General features: G+C 42.1%; 1 long non-coding RNA gene across 7 annotated transcripts in view; it reads left to right on the plus strand.

The window, feature by feature from the left end:
- Positions 1-12,264, plus strand: part of LOC128839478 (uncharacterized) — a 169,923-nt gene that overhangs the window by 74,729 nt on the left and 82,930 nt on the right. The window lies entirely within an intron of this gene.

Raw genomic sequence — 12,264 nt, forward strand, 5'->3', positions numbered from 1 at the left:
CACAGGTTATGACATTACTGAGTTGGGGTACACTGAACTGATCAGACCAGCTGAAACTCACTAACAGACACCAGTGAGCCCCTTGCCTTCTTGTATTATTAGGGTCCCGGTACCCTATTACCTAAGCTAAAGTTTATAATGAAAGACCTCCTCCCTTTCTGCCTACTCCCAGCTCTTTTGTTTCAGGCCTTGCATCAACTTAGGCAGTTGAATGCCCCCAGTTTGTTAGGGTTACCATATTTTGAGCCTCCAAAAGGAGGACACTCCATGGGGCCCCAGCCCCGCCCATGCCCACGCCCCAACACCGCCCCTTCCCCAAAGTCCCCGCCCCAATTCCGCCCCCTCCCCTGCTTCCCGCGAACATTTGATTCGCGGGAAGCCTGAAGCAGGTAAGGGGGAAGTGGGGGGAGGAGGCGCGGCCCAGTCTGGTCCCCCCAGCCTCTCCAGCTTGGGTCGGCTCGGGCCCTGGGGTGCCGGCCCCGGGCCTGAGCACCCCCAGCCCGCCCAGCACTGCCAGTTCCCGGGCCCCCGGCCGAGCACCCCCGGCCCGCTTGGCACCGCCGGCCCCCGGCGCTCGGCAGCCCCAGCACCGCCAGCGCTCGGCGCCTCCCGGCCCCCGGCACCGCCGGTCCCCGGCCCCAGGCACCGCCGGCCCCTGGCGCTCGGCACCGCCGGTCCCCGGCCCCCGGCACCACCGGCGCTCGGCCCCGCCGGCGCCCAGCACCGCCGGCCCCCGGCGCTCGGCTCGGCCCCGCCGGCCCCAGGCACTGCCGGCCCCCGGCCCGGCCCCGCCGGTCCCGATTTTCCCGGACATGTCCAGCTTTTTGGGATTTCCCCCCGGACAGGGATTTGGAGCCCAAAAAAGCCGGACATGTCCGGGAAAATCCAGACGTATGGTAACCCTACAGTTTGTGGATCACTAAGCAGAGACAAGCACCTCTCTGGACTTTGGCACCTATCTGCAAAAGAGAGGCAGTGCTTAGAACAGATCCCTCTCATTGGTATCTTCCAGTGGCTAGCTTAGGTAGCTCCCTGCCTAGCATGCTGGCTTTTGTGGATAGTAGCTCAAAGTGCCTAATTCTCCATTCATTGCATAGGAGCCTCAGTGCCTAACTCATGGTTTGTGAGATTTTCTAGGCACATAAAAGGCACTCAGCTTAAGTCACTTAGAGAATCCCACCCTTTGTACTTCCCATAGGCATCGAGTTTCTATCTGCCAGGGGGTGCTCCCCCTGGCTCTGCCCAGGCCCTGCCCCCACTCCACTCCTTCCCTAATCATAGAATCATAGAATATCAGAGTTGGAAGGGACCTCAAGAGGTCATCTAGTCCAACCCCCTGCTCAAAGCAGGACCAATTCCCAGCTAAATCATCCCAGCCAGGGCTTTGTCAACCCGGGCCTTAAAAACCTCCAAGGAAGGAGACTCCACCACCTCCCTAGGTAACGCATTCCAGTGTTTCACCACCCTCCTAGTGAAATAGTTTTTCCTGATATCCAACCTGGACCTCCCCCACTGCAACTTGAGACCATTGCTCCTTGTTCTGTCGTCTGCCACCACTGAGAACAGCCGAGCTCCATCCTCTTTGGAACCCCCCTTCAGGTAGTTGAAGGCTGCTATCAAATCCCCCCTCATTCTTCTCTTCTGGAGACTAAACAATCCCAGTTCCCTCAGCTTCTCCTCATAAGTCATGTGCTCCAGACCCCTAATCATTTTTGTTGCCCTCCGCTGGACTCTTTCCAATTTTTCCACATCCTTCTTGTAGTGTGGGGCCCAAAACTGGACACAGTATTCCAGATGAGGCCTCACCAATGTCGAATAAAGGGGAACGATCACGTCCCTCGATCTGCTGGCAATGCCCCTACTTATACAGCCCAAAATGCCATTAGCCTTCTTGGCAACAAGAGCACACTGTTGACTCATATCCAGCCTCTCGTCCACTGTGACCCCTAGGTCCTTTTCTGCAGAACTGCTACCTAGCCATTCGGTCCCTAGTCTGTAGCAGTGCATGGGATTCTTCCGTCCTAAGTGCAGGACTCTGCACTTGTCCTTGTTGAACCTCATCAGGTTTTTTTCGGCCCAATCTTCTAATTTGTCTAGGTCCCTCTGTATCCGATCCCTACCCTCTAGTGTATCTACCACGCCTCCTAGTTTAGTGTCATCTGCAAACTTGCTGAGAGTGCAGTCCACACCATCCTCCAGATCATTAATAAAGATATTAAACAATGCTCCACCCCACCCTAATGCCCCACCCCACCCTGCCTCTTCCCGGCCCCACCCCACCCAGTTCTGCCCCCTCTCCCGAGTGCATTGCACTCTCGCTCCTCTGCCCTCCTCCCCACACCTCCTGTGAAACAGCTGATCCGTGGCAGACGGTAGGAGCTGGGAGAGCGGGGGAGGCGCTGATCGGCAGTGATAGGAGAGGGAGAGGTGTTGATGGGGGGCTGCCGGTGGGTGCTAAGCACCCGCCATTTTTTTTACCGTGGGTGCTCCAGCGCAGGACCGGTGTCGGTGCCTATGGTACTTCCCTCCTCACATCTGCACCTGCACACTAGTGTTATTTACAATCTGTCTCTTACTGTATTCTTAATGTGTTACACCTGTTAACATTAATGGGAATAACTGTGTAAACCCCTGTTCATGGTAATGAAGCTATTTGTGATTGAAATTAAAACTAAATTTGCCAGTTGAATTCATTTCCTTGGGATTCGTTTTATTTGGTTATTGAATGATGTGCCCCTCTCAGATTCATAGCCACCTCTGCTAGTCAAATGTCTATCCAGTTATCTCTCATTAAGATAATTCTTCTTTTTTTATGTCCCACCCTTCCCGCTGAGACCACACTACTGGCCTCTGGCTCCCATCTCTTCCTCACTCCTTTCAAAACCTTGTTATGAGGCCCAACTGTATTGTTAGTCCTAGAGAATCAAGCTCAATGAAACTGTCTTGTCACCACCCAGAGGTAACCTTTTGGTACACAGCCTATCCCTAGGTTGAAAAAGAACAATTACTATGAGGTTGTTGACAGTTACTATGAGGATGACCTAGCAAATCAACAGTTACTTTCCCCTTTTCCTTGATCCTTTTTTCTGGAACTGAAGGCAGGCAAATAATAATTCTCTCTGTAGAAATTATAAGTGGTCCAAACAAAGTGGTCCAATTCCATCCAGACTATATAAAGCAAAAGATGTATTTCTTTTAAGGTACATCACAGAAATATGTACAGAAAATATAAGTGATTATTTATTTAAACACGGAGAATGATGGTAAGGAAAGCTTAATACATATTAGTGAAATTCTTAAAAACATCTTAGTTACAATGAAGAGGTCTAAAATTTTACCAAGTTTCTGTCTGTGTCAGGCTCCTTTCAGATCTCCATAGTGTTAAAAACCACGCTCTTTACTTTAGAATGAATTCTCTCCCAAGACTGACCTTTCTGAGTTTTATCCCCCTCTGCTAAAATGAACAACTCTGCTGAACATCTATTGAACTTAGATGTTCAGATATTACACTGAGGTATTTGGGATGGATGGATTTTAACCGCTCTACCCACTGGATTCCCAAAAGCTGCTGTTGAAGGTATCTGAATACAATAATTTTCTGTGATTACCTGACAGCAATGGGAGGTCTTCAAGACAACATCTAGAAAGGATGGTCAAGATTAGGTTTTGGTCTCCTTGACTCAAATGTTCTATTTTCTTAATGTTTTCTTATGTCCCTCAGAACAGTCACTTTTAAACTAACATTCAGAGTAATTTGTGGGTTACTGAGTTTGTCAGGCATTAACTATAGAAGAAATTGGCCTGAATCACATAGTTCATATGTAGACCCAAATTTTCTTGAAGTTCAGACTTGAAGTTTTCAGTCATGTTTGTATGACATAGGGATGCTACAGCTGTGAATTTAATATCCAAATCTGAACATCCTTTGGGAAGAGTCTGGAACTAGGATTTTGGTTTGGGCCCATCTTTGAAATATAGAGCAGGGTAAAAACCATTCCAATAATACAAACACAGAATCAAAATCATGAGAATGAAATAGGAAAGTTTTAGCAAAAAGATATACCACTAGGCAGGTACTGAGTGATGGGCAAACCTCATGGGTTTTGGAGGTTTCAAAGGCAGATAAGGCATATAACTATGCAAAAGTTTGTTTGCTGATTTCAATAGTAGAGTTAATAAAAATAATAATAAAATGATAACAATCACCAATACTAAAGTATTTAAAATCTTCAATTCCAGTCAGTTTATAGGCTCATTTTTAAAAATGATGTGTGCAATTATGCAGTGTTGGTCACTGGATATTAGAGAGACAAGGTAGGTAAGGTAATATCTTTTATTGGACCAACTTCCATTGGTGAGAGAGACAAGCTTTTGAGCTTACACAGAGTTCTTCTTCAGGTCAAGAGCAGAAGAAGAGCTCTGAGTGGATCGAAAGCTTGTTGCTCTCACCAACAGAAGTTGGTCCAAGAAAAGATGTTACCTCACCTACCTTATCTATCTAATGTGTGCAATTATACACACAAAAATGTATGCAAAATTTCATGCCTGATCTTTACTTGCCATTACCATAATTAAAAGTGAAAATCAGTTATTTGGCACATAAATGTGTAATTTAATTGACCATTTGTATACACAGAAACTTTATTGTGTATATAATCATGGTATTGGCATATGCAGTTTATGAGCCAGATTATGCCTGACTGCTCCAAGGCGTGCAAAGGGAGAGCACAAGAAGCCTTCTCTCCACTTTTGTGTCCTATCACATCAGCCTGACACAGTTATTGTCCTTGCAACCCCCCGAGTGCACGGACTATTCCTTAGAACCTCTGAAGACTCCCGAAGGTATAAGATCCCTGAAAGCATGTGGGAGGCAGAAGGGGCATAGTCTTGCCCTGATCTCTGCACTGGACAGCAGAACTGGCTGGCCACACAATAGGGAATATATTGTTAAACTTTGTGAAGCTTCATCTTTTAATATTTAAAATAATTTGCATGATTGAAAATAATTTGCATACAACTACACATTTCAGTTTACTCTTTGTTGAGGATTTAGTGCTGGTGAAAGTATTGGTTTCAAAGCTGCAGTGTATGAAGTCCTCTGTTTAACAGGAGGCCAAGATTTCCATAACCGCTGCACTATCAGCACGCCTTAACTTTAATCTCTGTGGGAATGTCTATGGAGATAAAATGGATATTTAATTCTCCATGGCCCATGCAGTTCTTGACCTATCTTCTGAATCTGCCAATTAGTGCAAAGTATGGTGGTGAATTTGTGACATAGGATCTGGAATTGAGAGACCCACGAAACTCATATCATATAAGGCTACCAAGCATTCATAGGTTGAGAACAACTTGTAATCCCTACTAAGCTAGGCTGAATTCAGACTGGTGGCCTACAGATCTCTAATGTTATACCTTCAAAAATAGGTGTTGCTTTCTTGAAATAAGAGCATTAAACTGAGTTGTGACCTCTTTGGTGCTTATATAAGCAGGGTCTTCCTTTCTCCGAATACACAGACAAACCTACCACGTGCACTGTTTTCAGGCTTCTTCAAGCATACTCTACAATTGTGTCCCTCCCATCTACAATTAAATATTCTTGCTCTTAAAGAGAGAGCTCCTATTACCCAAAATGCAGACAAACAATAAAACAAATGTGAATACAAATCCAAAATCACTTCTATATGGAGTGTTTTGCAATCTAAAAACATTTCAAAAATTATTCAAGGGCCCTAACACTAATTTAGGAGGAGCTCCCATCTCACTCGCTTTACATCTAGCTAGCTAGCTATTATATAGCAGAAAGAGGACCCCCTCCTAAATTAGTGGCAGGACCCTGAAATAATTGCAATTGTTGCAATTTTATGGAAAATAAAACATACAGCAAATGACAGTAAAAGAAGAATGTAAAAAGTCAAGCTCTTGAAAATTTGGAAATGCAAGAATTAAGGTTACTTGTACAACTTAATTTGGCCTCTTTGTATGCATTAGGGTACAGTCTTTAATTATATGATCACATACTATTTTTTTCTCACATGTGGGATCAGCATAGTTTGAACATAGGACCTTCAAAAATACAGCAAAGCCTCTTCTACTGGATCTAAAGGAGTAATTAATAGCAGAGGTAGGGTGTTTTCTGCTATGTGGATCAACTCTCAGAGAGAGACATGACGCATAGTTTGTCAATGTGTTATACATCTTTGTGAAACAGCTGTGAAAGGTTGGATATCAGGGTTGCGGGTTCTATTCCTAGTACTGGGAGTAAAGTTTAGTCCGGACGTTAGAGCAGCAGTTACAGACTGGATAGTGAAGAACAAGATTTGACATAACCAGTTTGAAAGGCAGTGTATCTGAGTAGATGAGACCAGGGATAACCTCTGATTGACTTTATTTGCAAAATAAAAAGTTGCCTGCTTCCTGAAGTCTTGGCAAGGAAGGGTTGTGAACGGAACAGAAATACAGAACTAGTTAGAAGAAATTAGACCAGTTCCTGTGGACCAATTAAGTGCACCTTCCTTGCCTAAGGGTATAATGGTGGAGAATCACTCAAAAATGTTTGACATTTTACCTGAGATGTGGGCAGGTGCCATAGAGTTGAGTGCTATACTGGGGAATTTGGTAAAAATTCTTCCTCACTTTTCTGAAGTTCATCTTGTGCCTGTACAGTTCTCCTCAGCTCCCAGTGCAGGCCAGTACCTCTGGGACACAACTAATCATTATGCACATAATTGTGTGCATAGTTTTGAGATTCAAGCCCTTCCTGGTTTAACTTTCTAAACTCAAAATTAAATGCACCAAACCAAAAAAGTGATGATAATAGGAAATTATGTATTAAACAAAATCTATACCTTGAACAATTCCATACTATGTTTTATTAGCTTGAGGCAATTTAATCATGGTTTTATGGCACTTCCAAAAATAACCCCCAGGATTTTTATAAGTCAACACTGTTAAACTTTTATTGGGCCAAATTTTGCCCTTTTACTGCACAAGACTCCCATTAGCCTCAATAGGAGTTCTACGTGTAGAAGAGAGGGCAGAATATAGCCCCTATTATTTGTTTAGGTCAGTGAAAATATCCATTAACTTTAGTGAGAGGTTTGCCTGAGTGAGGGCTGCAAAATTGGCTGCAGCTACTGTTCTAAATGTTAGCTTAGACTTCGTGCTAAAATATTTTTATTATAAATCTTTTGTTTGTGATAGTTTATATTTTAGTTTTGTTTATGTATCTTGTTCAAGGCACTTTATAAAAATAAATACTAATAATTTAGGAAGTAATTTATTGGTGCATGCCATATATGAATCCACCTGGTGTCCACAGTAACACAGCACAATCTTTATTACTGACAACTCTATCCTCTCCAATATGAACTTCTGAAGAATGAGAACGAGTTGGTAGTTTAAAGTCCAACTTTGCAGCCGGGCCTATATTTGGTCTCTACTTGTGCATATACATAGAGATGCCAGCACTTTGCAGATGCAAGTACCAGCCGCTGCAGTTAAAAAAATCTAGCACCTGCTTGCACATAAACAGCATAATTTGCACCCACAAAACTGATTTGTTTCAATACATTTTGTGAAGAATACTAATAGTTGTGCATATTTTAGAAATATTGAAATAGACATTCAGGTAATTGCACTAATAAAGTGTGGAAGCATATGTGTCTGCATGGACTTTTGCACATGCATAAATAGAGGTTGGATGTTGACAATTTAAACTTAAATGTCACCAGATAAAATAGGATGAAATAACCTGCAGCCTCAGAGCTGCACAAGCCAAAGGTATTGGCTTCACTATAGGCCAATCAATTCAATAATAAGGTTGACCTGACCTGAAAGCCAAAAACAAATAAACAAACCCAGCTCCTTGTTTTCAAATTGCAAAGTTGCTTAGGAGAGGATCATGCTCACACAGAGGACACTCAGTTCTCGGGACTATCCACCCAGTCCGTGCAGTAGAGCTTGGTGAATACTGCACGTCATTTTCTGAGAATGTTTGTTCACATTTTTAAACTACTGACTTTAATTGTGTTTGCTCCTCTTTTATGTTTGCTTGCTGTGAATGTTCTAATGGACAAGTTTACTGGCAGGAATGGTCATTAGAACAGCAAATTTTAAGCAAATATTACAGAATATTCATGGAGAGTATTTGCACCAAGAGCCTGATTTGAAGAGTTACGTTAAGCCAATCTGAGAAAAGAAACATACCCTATTACCTATGTGCCCAATCAAATCAGGTTAAACTTTGAATAAGATCACTAATAAAGCTACAGACAGAGAATTATGTGAAGAAATTATTCAGCAAATAATTATGAATAAATATATTTTTAAAAAGTCACAATCAGTTTGCAGACAATTGAACCAAAAATGAACAGAAAGAGGTGAAATAAATCAAATTATTAATTATAAAATATTTACCCAGCTCTACCTCCCCACACTGGGCACAGCAGGCTTCATGACTTACTCCAGCTGACTCACCTATAAAACCCTGAAATGGAGGATGACACAGCTTTGGATGCTTCCTTGAATCACTATTACTATTGTTTATTGATTATATGTATTGCAATAGGAGGATCTCATTGTGCTGGACACTGTAAGCAGACCTAACATTTCCTGTAAGTGAGAGACACCCAAGAAAATAGTTTGCTATAACTGAGATACCCACACCTAAATATGCTGGGACCGAGGCAGAGTGTATGGGTAGATTCATCTTTGGGTTTCTGGCCCATTTCTACGTCTCTCTGTCTTATCTTCAAAACAAACACTATCAGCTAGGAAAAGCCTGAAGACTCATGGCCACAGATTCTTTAAAACACTTCCTCAACTGACTGATCTTTCATCCGGGGAATAACTCATTGTGGAAACCCACCCACCCAGTATAATTCCCAAGAGCTTTGTTTACCCTAAAGTTACAGACTGGTCCTGGGTGCAGGATGTCTGTGAAAGGCCCCAGGCAGCATTCAGTAAGCACTACAAAAGTTATACTTCCATCATGGAATAGGAGCTGACCTCAAAGTCTTGGAGCCTGAGTCCCTACTCTGTTTCACCAGCTTGATATTGGTGTAACTCCATAGAAAACTCATCAAACTGAGTTGAGTCCCAGCCCACTGAGGTGTACAAGGCCTGCAGAGTGAGTTTTAGGCTCAATTAGGTACTCTAGAATGGTTCTTTGCAAATTACCAAGACAGGTCATAATGATGAATAATTGCACTGTTATAACCTTTAAAATTAAATATATGGGTCAGATCCCAAATGGTGTAAATTGGCATAGTGGTATTGAAATCACAGCGTTACCATTTTTCAACAACTGCGATTCTGGCCCATGTATATTTAACTGTAAGGTGCCCAACAGGATATTTAGCACTTATCATAATTAAATCATTACAGGCCAGGCTCTGCCCTCAGTTACACTCTTATAATATACTTACATGTACACTGATCCATTGATTTGCTTCAAAGTAAAAAACCATTTAACTGAGAGCAGAATCTGACCTTGAAACTCAATCCTGACAATCTGATCCTACATTCCTTATCATGCAAAGCATCTTGTTACATCTGTCGTTAGGTTTACCCATGCCTGTGTCTTGTGAAGTGTGGATATAAGTGCTGGAACTAGGGATGCTGAGCGTGCTGCCGCACGCCCCAGCTTGAAGTGTTTTCCATTATATACAGGGCTTACCATTTGGTTCAATGGCTCTCAAAACCCCCACTATGCAAATTGTTCCAGCACCCCTGAGTGTGGAAGCACACAGCTATGTGGTTAGCACAAGGAGGCATTCTGGGTGCACAGAGGCAGAACATGCCCACTTCATGAGGTGCTGGGCAGTCCCACTAGCTGGTATATGAGAAGGTGGAGCCATGCCTCTTTTCCCCCTCCTCACTCTCTTTGGAGTGTGGTATGCTCCTGGCAGGGAGCAGCAGTCTTTGGACTCTCCTGAATGAAGGGACTTCAAATCTGCTTGTTTTTTATGTGGGCTACACAAGGTGTGGTAGAGACTCCTTGTGCCAGGTTTTTCAAACTCTTTAAGTCCCACACAGAGCCTGGTACTTTGATTGTAAGCTCCTTTGGGCAGAGATATTGGGTCAGATCTCAGTTGGCATAAACTGATTTAGGTTCATCATTGTCTTCAATTTGATTTACGACTAGTCAAGAATCTGGGCCATCATCTTTTATTTATCTTTCTATCACCCAGGCACACTTATGGCAAAGTAGGATTATTATTATTTTATTATTATTTATTATACATGCCTTTAGGATTGAATCTCTAAATATTATTAATAACTGGTATATATTATTGGCATAGAGAATAAGATTCCAGTCCTACAATTGATTGCACATCATGGGGCTGGTGCACTCGCACAAAGCTCATTGAAGTAAAAGAGGCTAACTGCAGGGGCAGCATTCTGCTTGTGTGCTATCAGTTGCAGAACTGAAGCCTAAATGTGCATATTCTTACATTGTGAACTCTTTGGGGCGGGGACTGTAACTTCCTGTTTATGTGAACAGTGCCCAGCACATCATGGGTGCTACTAGGATACAAGGATTGAATAACAACATCATATACCTCACATATGCTTTTGCATAATCAAATGTTGTGAAATATGGTAAAATTCACCAGTGCAAGAAACATTTGAGATAATTGAAGATTAGAATTAATAACCACAATAGCAAAGACAATAAATTGTTGCATTAGACAATATAAAATGAATGTAACTCTCTTGGAGCCAAATACTCATGGTAGCACCCAGTCCAAACTGGTGAATAGGCAGTTGCATGGGAGTAATCATAGAGAGGGAGGGATTTTGCCATTCTACGGCTTAGAGGGCTGTGGATCCGCTTTGTGAGGCAAATCAGATCAATGAAATGTAATCAATTCCTCTGCCAGGGACCCTCTGAAGCCATGGAGGTGGGGGCAGGATTGGCCCCTTTATGAACAACATGAAAGAGATTCTACTTTCAGAAACAGCTTGCTTTTTTGTGTTTGTGTTTTACCATAGCAGAATAGCATTAGTGCCACTAAAAAGTCTTCCTGTTCAAAAAGGAGTTTAATTAGACTAAAGTTGATTAATCTAATGCCTCCACTGATTGTATCAAATCAAAGAAAAGGGGCTGATCCTGCAATATGAGGAGCACTTCTTTAAATAATTCCACTGAAGGGCAGGGTGCCAGGCACCTTTCAGGATCAAGGGACCTGACTTGACATTCCCTGTGCAGTCTAATCATCCTCTGAACACAAAGGGGAAAAAAATTATGGTAAAAAGTTGTGTATGTTTCTACACTAGGAGCCCAATCATGCTCACATTGAAGTCAATTGGAGTTTTGTCATTGTCTTTAATGGAAGCTGGATCAGACCCCATTATCACTTTCAGTTGGATACTTTGTTAATAGATAATACAAGGACCTGATCTGGGAAATCTTACTCATACAAATAATCATTCCTCTTGTAAGTAGACCCGCTGAAATCTATGAGTAAGTTTTGAAGAATCAGCCCCAAAATTTCCATAAAATTAAAAAGTACTGGGTACGCTACAACATGGAACAACCTGAAATTTACAGTACACTTACAGAGTCAAATCCCTTTATTTTAAGATAATGGGAAAGAGACAACCCTTAAACTTAAAGGTTAGCTGTCCACAGTGAATTGTATATACAGAATATGAAATACATTTTATAAGGCCACTTTATCTAAATCCATACAGATAGATGAACAGTAGACACGCCCACTTGTCATAAATGCAATATTACTGCTTACCTATCACTAATTATGTTTAAACTAACTGGAATAGGAAGATTTTTGGAGGGGCTTTAAACAATAGCATTCACTTTTAGAAATAATTGTAAATCTATTATTATTTTACAAGCAGAAAGAATGCCTCTGGTTTAACTAATGAATCATGTTGATAAATGAAATGCTAATATCAGTAGGTGAACAAATCTCTCTCTGCTTGTAGGTTTTGCTTTGTCACTGTACTGTATTCCATATCAGTAGAATAAAGGCTATATTCGTAATGAGTCCATGCAAATTAAGTAAAATCAGCAAAAGTATAGTGGGGGAGGGGAAGATGTAAAATATGGCAGTCAATGTAATGACCAAGGAGTAGAGAATTTAAATGTTTAATGCCTGCACATTCAGGCTCATTTTTCTGTCATCTCTTTGAATGGGTAGACTGAGGTTCTGGAAAGGCCAGAATGAAAACGTCTTCCTTTTGGGCCAAAAGTATTATTAATAATATTTAATGGATGGCTTATTGAAGAATGTCCAT

Source organism: Malaclemys terrapin, chromosome 6 (assembly GCF_027887155.1).
Source record: "Malaclemys terrapin pileata isolate rMalTer1 chromosome 6, rMalTer1.hap1, whole genome shotgun sequence".
In the NCBI taxonomy this organism is placed as follows: Eukaryota; Metazoa; Chordata; order Testudines; family Emydidae; genus Malaclemys; species Malaclemys terrapin.